The sequence below is a fragment of the Mus caroli genome, chromosome 6, assembly GCF_900094665.2.
Source record: "Mus caroli chromosome 6, CAROLI_EIJ_v1.1, whole genome shotgun sequence".
NCBI lineage: Eukaryota > Metazoa > Chordata > Mammalia > Rodentia > Muridae > Mus > Mus caroli.
In genome coordinates, this window is record NC_034575.1 from 4,389,834 (window position 1) to 4,397,222 (window position 7,389).

A 7,389-nucleotide genomic window follows, 5' to 3' on the forward strand; every position below is an offset into this window, starting at 1 on the left:
GGGAAACATGTGGTATTTGGTCAAGTCATAAAAGGACTAGGTGTGGCAAGGATGCTTGAAAATGTAGAAGTGAATGGTGAAAAACCTGCCAAACTCTGTGTTATTGCAGAATGTGGAGAATTGAAAGAAGGGGATGACTGGGGAATATTCCCCAAAGATGGCTCTGGTGACAGTCATCCAGACTTCTCTGAGGATGCAGATATAGATTTAAAAGATGTAGATAAAATTTTATTAATATCTGAAGACTTAAAAAAACATTGGAAATACTTTTTTCAAGTCTCAGAACTGGGAGATGGCTATTAAAAAATATGCGAAGGTTTTAAGGTATGTGGATAGTTCAAAGGCTGTTATTGAGAAAGCAGATAGATCCANACTGCAACCTATAGCCTTAAGNTGTGTGCTGAATATTGGTGCTTGTAAGCTGAAGATGTCAAATTGGCANGGGGCAATTGACANTTGCTTAGAGGCTCTTGAAATGGACCCTTCAAATACTAAAGCACTGTACCGAAAAGCGCAAGGATGGCAAGGATTGAAGGAATATGATCAAGCATTGGCTGATCTTAAGAAGGCACAGGAGATAGCCCAGGAGCTAAAGCTATCCAGGCTGAATTGCTTAAAGTCAAACAAATGATAAAGGCATAGAAAGATAAAGAGAAGACCGTGTATGCAAAAATGTTTGCTTAAACTCTCTTTAACTATTATACATTGATTATATAAAGGACAAGGTATATTACTGTCTACACACTCCCTGTTGTGTTTCCCTTGATCTTTGTCATTGTTTACATAGCAGTGCTGACATAGGTTTCTTCTTAATAAAGAGTTAAAAAATAAAAATAAAAATAAAATAAAATAAATATATAAGTGAGGGCAAGAAAAGACTAAGAGTCCTTGGAGATGCCAATTTTTCTTTCTCTAAAGAGTGTTTCCTAAATTCTAGCCATCATATAATAATCAAACTACCAAATGCACTGAAAAAAAAAAGAATATTAAAAGCAGTAAGGAAAAAAGGTCAAGTAACATATAAAGGCAGACCTATCAGAATTACACCAGACTTCTCACCAGAGACTATGAAAGCTAGAAGACCCTAGGCAGATGTCATACAGAAAACATAAATACTAGCCCAGGCTACTATATTCAAACAAAACTCTCAGTTATCATAGATGGAAAAACCAAGATACTCCATTACAAAAGCAAATTTACACAATATCTTTCCACAAATCCAGACCTACAAAGGATAATAGATGGAAAACACCAACACAAGGAGGGAAAGTATACCTTAGAAAAAGCAGCCTTCTTTCAAAAAACCCAAAAAAGGGTAGCCACACAAACATAATTCCACTTCTAACAACAAAAAGAACAGGAAGCAACAATCACTTTTCCTTAATATCTCTTAACATCAATGGACTCAATTCCCCAATAAAAAGACGTAGACTAACAGACTGGATACGTAAACAGGACCCAGCATTTTGCTGCATACAGGAAATGCACCTCAGTGTCAAAGACAGACACTACCTCTGAGTAAAAGTCTGGAAAACAATTTTCCAAGCAAATGGTCCCAAGACACAGCTGGAGTAGCCATTCTAATATCGGATAAAATTGACTTTCAACCAGAAGTTAATAAAAAATATAATAAAGGACACTTCATACTCATGAAAGGAAAAATCTACCAAGATGAACTCTCAATTCTGAACATCTATGCTCCAAATGCAAGGGCACCCACATTCATAAAAGAAACTTTACTAAAGCTCAAAGTACGCATTGCACCTCACACAATAACATTGGAGACTTCAATACCCCTCTCTCAGCAATGGACAGATCTTGGAAACCAAAACTAAACAGAGACACAGTGAAACTAACAGAAGTTATGAACCAAATAGATTTAACAGATATTTATAGAACATTTCATCCTAAAACAAAAGAATATATCTTCTTCTCAACACCTCATGGTAAATTCTCCAAAACTGACCATATAGGCCTCAACAGATACAAGAAGATTGAAATAATCTCATACATCCTTTAGGATCACCAGAGACTAAGGCTGGTCTTCAATACCAACAAAAACAACTGAAAGCCCACATACACATGGAAGCTGAACAACACTACTCAATGATAATTTGGTCAAGGAAGAAAGAAAGAAAGAAATTAAAAACTTTTTAGAATTTAGTGAAAATGAAGACACATCATACCAAAACTTATGGGACACAGTGAAAGCAGTGCTAAGAGGAAAACTCATAGCTCAAAATGCCTCCAAAAAGAAACTGGAGAGAGCATACACTACCAGCTTGACATCAACCTGAAAGCTCTAGAACAAAAAGAACCATATAGACATAAGAGGAGTAGACAGCAGGAAATAACCAAAATCTGGGTTAAAATCAACCAAATAGAAACAAAAAGTACTATACAAAGAATCAACAAAACCAGGAGCTGGTTCTTTGAGAAAATCAACAAGATACATAAATCCCTAGCCAGACTAACCAGATGGCACAGAGACAGTATCCAAATTAATAAAATCAGAAATGAAAAAGGAGACATAACAACTGAAAGTGAAAAATTTTTAAAATCATCAGATCTTAGTACAAAAGCCTATATTCAACAAAATTGGAAAATCTGGATGAAATGGACAATTTTCTAGATAGGTACCAGGTGCCACAGTTAAATCAGGATCAGATAAACCATCTAAACAGCCACATGAACCCTAAAAAAAACAGAAGCAGTCATTAAAAGTCTCCCAACCAAAAAAAACCCAAGACCAGATAGGTTTAGTGCAAAATTCTATCAGACCTTCAAAGAAGACCTAATACCAATATTCTTCAAACTATCCCACAAAATAGAAACAGAAGGAGCACTACCCAAATCGTTCTATTAACCCACAATTACACTTATACCTAAACCACACCAAGACCAATAAAAGAAAGAGAACTTCAGATTGATTTCCCTTATGAACATTGATAATGCAAAAATAATCAATAAAATTCTCCCAATCTGATTCCAAGAACACATCAAAGTGATCATTCATCTCAACCAAGTAGGCTTCATTCCAGGGATGCAGAGATGGTTCAGTATATGGAAATCCATCAATTTAATCCACTACAAAAATAAAAGCAAAGCAAAAAAACCCCACATGATCATTTAATTAGAAGCTGAAAAATCATTCGACAAAATCAACATCCCTTCATGTTTCTTGGAAGGATCAGGAATTCAAGGCCCATACCTAGACATAGTAAAAGCAATATACAGCAAACCAGTAGTCAGCATCAAACTAAATAGAGAGACTTAAAGCGAACCCACTAAAATCAGGGACTAGAGAAGGCTGCCCACTCTCTCCCTGTCTATTCAATACGGTACTAGAAGTTCTAGCTAGAGCAATTAGACAACAAAAGGAGGTAAAAGAGATACAAATTGGAAAAGAAGTCAAAATATCACTATTTGAGATGATATGATAGTATATATAAGTGACCCCAAAAAATTCCACCAGAGAACTCCTAAAGCTGATAAACACCTTCAGCAAAGTGGCTGGATATAAAATTAACTCAAACAAATCAGTGTCCTTCCTCTACTCAAAGGATAAACAAGTTGAGAAAGAAATCAGAGAAATGACACCCTTTACAATAGTCATAAATAATATAAAATACCTTGGTGTGACTCTAACTAAGCAAGGGAAAGATCTGTATGACAAGAACTTCAATTCTCTGAAGAAAGAAATTGAAGAAGATCTCAAAAGATGGAAAGATCTCCCATGCTCATGGATTGGTAGGATCAATATAGTAAAAATGGCCATCTTGACAAAAGCAATCAACAGATTCAATGCAATCACCATCAAAATTTCAACTCAATTCTTCATAGAGTTAGAAAGAGCAATTTGCAAATTCATCTGGTATAAAAAAAAAAAAAAAAAAAAAAATCCCAGGATAGTAAAAACTCTTCTCAGCAATAAAAGAACTTCTCAGGGAATCACCATCCCTGACCTCAAGCTGTACTACAGAGCAATCTTGATAAAAACTGCATGGGTTTTCAAGAGATTTTCTTCTAACTATTGTCAGTGAGTTGGCCTGGCAGTTTCATTGAAAAGAGTGAGCCAAGGACATCAGAAAGAAAAGAAAGCATCTTACCCTTAAACCTAGAGCTTCCGCTAACCAAGCATCAATAGCAATGGAGACTTCTTCACACTACTTCTTCAAAGGAATTACAGGAATGTGAAGATTGCAGAAGGATTGCCTTCCCTTACTGGAACATGGTTCATGGCCCATGAGTAACTCATCTCCACAGGCTACTATCTTAAATTTCACTCCCAGGAGATTGATATCACAACATAGGACCTGGAAATAAGTACTAATATAGAATTATTGTTTATTCACTCTGCATTTTCCTTCCCCTTTTCCTACAAAAATTTCTGTGATAAAGAAAGTGCTACTCATTGTGAGACATGTTGCCTTTGTAAGGCAATGCGTGCAGAGGAATCTGCACTCACAACTGCTCTCTTTGAATTCACCAAGACAGTATAGACAAGGTAAAAACTCCAGACTTAGTCCTCTCTGTCTATTCTTCCTGTCAGCCATACCCAGCACATGTATGGCCACACACATGTGTAAACAGTGTACCTGAAACACTGACTGTACTATGCTGTCTCTGCTTTACTTTTGTTGACTGCCAGGACCACTCACCACAAGCAAGCATTAAAAGAGAACTAGTGGGGAGCAGCCCCAAGAAGTGGCAGCATAGACAATGTCCTGTCCCAGATCCCTGCTTAGAGGGAAAAAGCAGCTGGCTTGTGTGAGCAGAAGCCCCACCAGAAGTTCAGTCCCTTGGGGCCAGAGACTGGCTCCAGCCTGCCTGATCTCCCAGCCTCCCTCTTGGGCAGAGGTAGTGGCTCTTCCAGTGACACTTTCAGCAGCAAGATCTGTCACTTTCTTCCTCGCTTAAAGTTCCACACACATGAGTTTCTGTCTGTGCAGAGAGCTGACCCTGTGCCACAGCACTCCATTCCCAAATACCACAAGGAAAGAGCTGATCTCCCAGGAGTGCTGACACACCTGTGAGCACAGGTAAGACCAACAATTTTGCTCAAATTCCTGGCCAAAGAGGGACATGACCAGAGCCATCAGGACACAAGGAATAGCCAGGGACAGGATCCTTCAAGTTTCCATCTGCACCCCGGAGCTGACCCTGTGCCACAGCCCTCCATACCCAAATTCCTTCTGGAGAGAACTGGATCCCAGGAATACTGACATACATGCTTGCAAGAGGGACAAGCCACTGTCAAAGACTGCAAGACCAGCTAACACCAGAGATAACCAGATGGTGAGAGGCAAGGGCAAGAACATAAGCAATAGAAACCAAGGTTAGTAGGCATCATCAGAACCCAGTTCTCCCACCACAGCAAGCCCTGAACATCCCAACACACCAGAAAAGCAAGACTCTTATTTAAAGTTACAGCTCATGATGATGGTAGAGGATTTTAAGAAGAACATAAATAACTCCCTTAAAGAAATACAAGAGTACACAGGTAAACAGGTAGAAGCTCTTAAAGAGGAAATCCAAAAATCTCTTAAAGAATTACAAGAAAACACAATCAAACAGGTAAAAGAATTGAACAAAACCATCTAGGATCTAAAAATGAAAATAGAAACAATAAAGAAATCACAAAGGGAGACAACCCCGGAGATAAAAAACCTAGGGAAGATATCAGGAGCCTTAGATGCAAGCATCACCAACAGAATACAAGACATAGAAGAGAGAATCTCGGGTGCAGAAGATACCATAGAAAACATTGACACAAAAGTCAAAGAAAACGCAAAATGCAACAAGTTGCTAACCCAAAACACCCAGGAAATCCAGGAAACACAATGAGAAGACCAAAACTAAGGATGATAGTTACAGAAGAGAGTGAAGATTCATAACTCAAAGAGCCAGTGAATATCTTCAACAAAATTATAGAAGAAAACTGCTCTAACCTAAAGAGATGCCCATGAACATACAAGAAGCCTACAGAACTCCAAATAGACTGAACCAGAAAAGAAATTCCTCCCATCATATAATAATCAAAGCACCAAATAACTCAACAAAGAAAGAATATTAAAAGCAGTAAAGGAAAAATGTCAAGTAACACATAAAGGTCGACCTATCAGAACTACACCAGACTTCTCACCAGAGACTACAAAAGCTAGAAGACCCTGGGCAGATGTCATACAGACCCTAAGAAAACACAAATGACAGCTCAGGATACTATAACCAACAGATCTTTCAATTACCATAGACAGAGAAACCAAAGTATTCCATGACAAAACCAAATTTGCACAATATCTTTCCACAAATCCAGCTATACAAAAGATAATAGGTGGAAAATGCCAACAGGAGGAGGAAAACTACACACTAGGGAAAGCAAGAAAGTAATCTTTCAACAAACCCAAAAGAAGATAGCCACATAAACATAAAAATAACATCAAAAATAACAGGAAGCAACAATCACTATTCCTTAACATCTCTTAACATCAATGGACTCCGTTCCCCAATAAAAAGACTAGACTAACAGATTGGATATGCAAACAGAACCCAGCATTTGCTGCATACAGGAAATGCACCTCAGTGACAAAAACAAAGACTACCTCAGCATAAGGGGCTGGAAAACAGTTTTCCAAGCAAATGGTCCCAAGAAACAAGCTTCTTTTAAATACTGGGACTTCCTCCTCATGACCCAGAAATTCTGATCTCAGGACTTCATCACAGAGATGTCACATAACCTAAGTGACTTAGAGACTCAAAGCTAGAGTTCACTTTTTAAATTTGTATTTTTTATTTGATGTGTGTGTGTGTGTGTGTGTGTGTGTGTGTGTGTGTGTGTGTGTGTGTGTGAAAGAAAGATGGGGGGTCAAGTTTTTTGTTTGTTTGTTTTGTTTTTTAAAACAGGGTTTCTCTGTGTAGCCCTGGCTGTCCTGGAACTCACTCTGTAGACCAGGCTGGCTGGCCTCAAACTCAGAAATCGACCTGTCTCTGCCTCCCAAGTGCTGGGATTAAAGATGCGTGCCACCACTGCCCAACAAGATTGGGGTCACTTATAGTAATAATGTGGGGACCAAAAATCAACTTGCTTGAGTTTATTTATTTTATCATTGAGTCTCAGGAAGTGGATTAAAAAGCACCTTTACTTTGCTGAGCCATCTCACTGGCCCCTCAGGGTACACTTTTAACAAGGAAATGATATACATGACCTAATTTTCACATGGTCTAAGTGGCCGTGGAGAAGTGGCTAGATAGATGCCTACAGCAGTGAAGAGGGGTTCATGGGCATATGAGAAGAACAAAGTCTCATCTTTTTTTTTTTTAATATTTTTATTACATATTTTCCTCAATTACATTTCCAATACTATCCCAAAAGTCCCCCATAGCGCCCCC

The 7,389-nt window shown here is 38.3% G+C and overlaps 1 protein-coding gene and 1 pseudogene across 1 annotated transcript in view; one reads left to right on the forward strand and one right to left on the reverse strand.

Annotated features, from left to right (window-relative positions):
* LOC110295949 lies at window positions 1-684 on the forward strand (annotated as a pseudogene).
* The window catches only part of Col28a1 (collagen type XXVIII alpha 1 chain), a 183,133-nt gene that overhangs the window by 121,636 nt on the left and 54,108 nt on the right, over window positions 1-7,389 (reverse strand). The window lies entirely within an intron of this gene.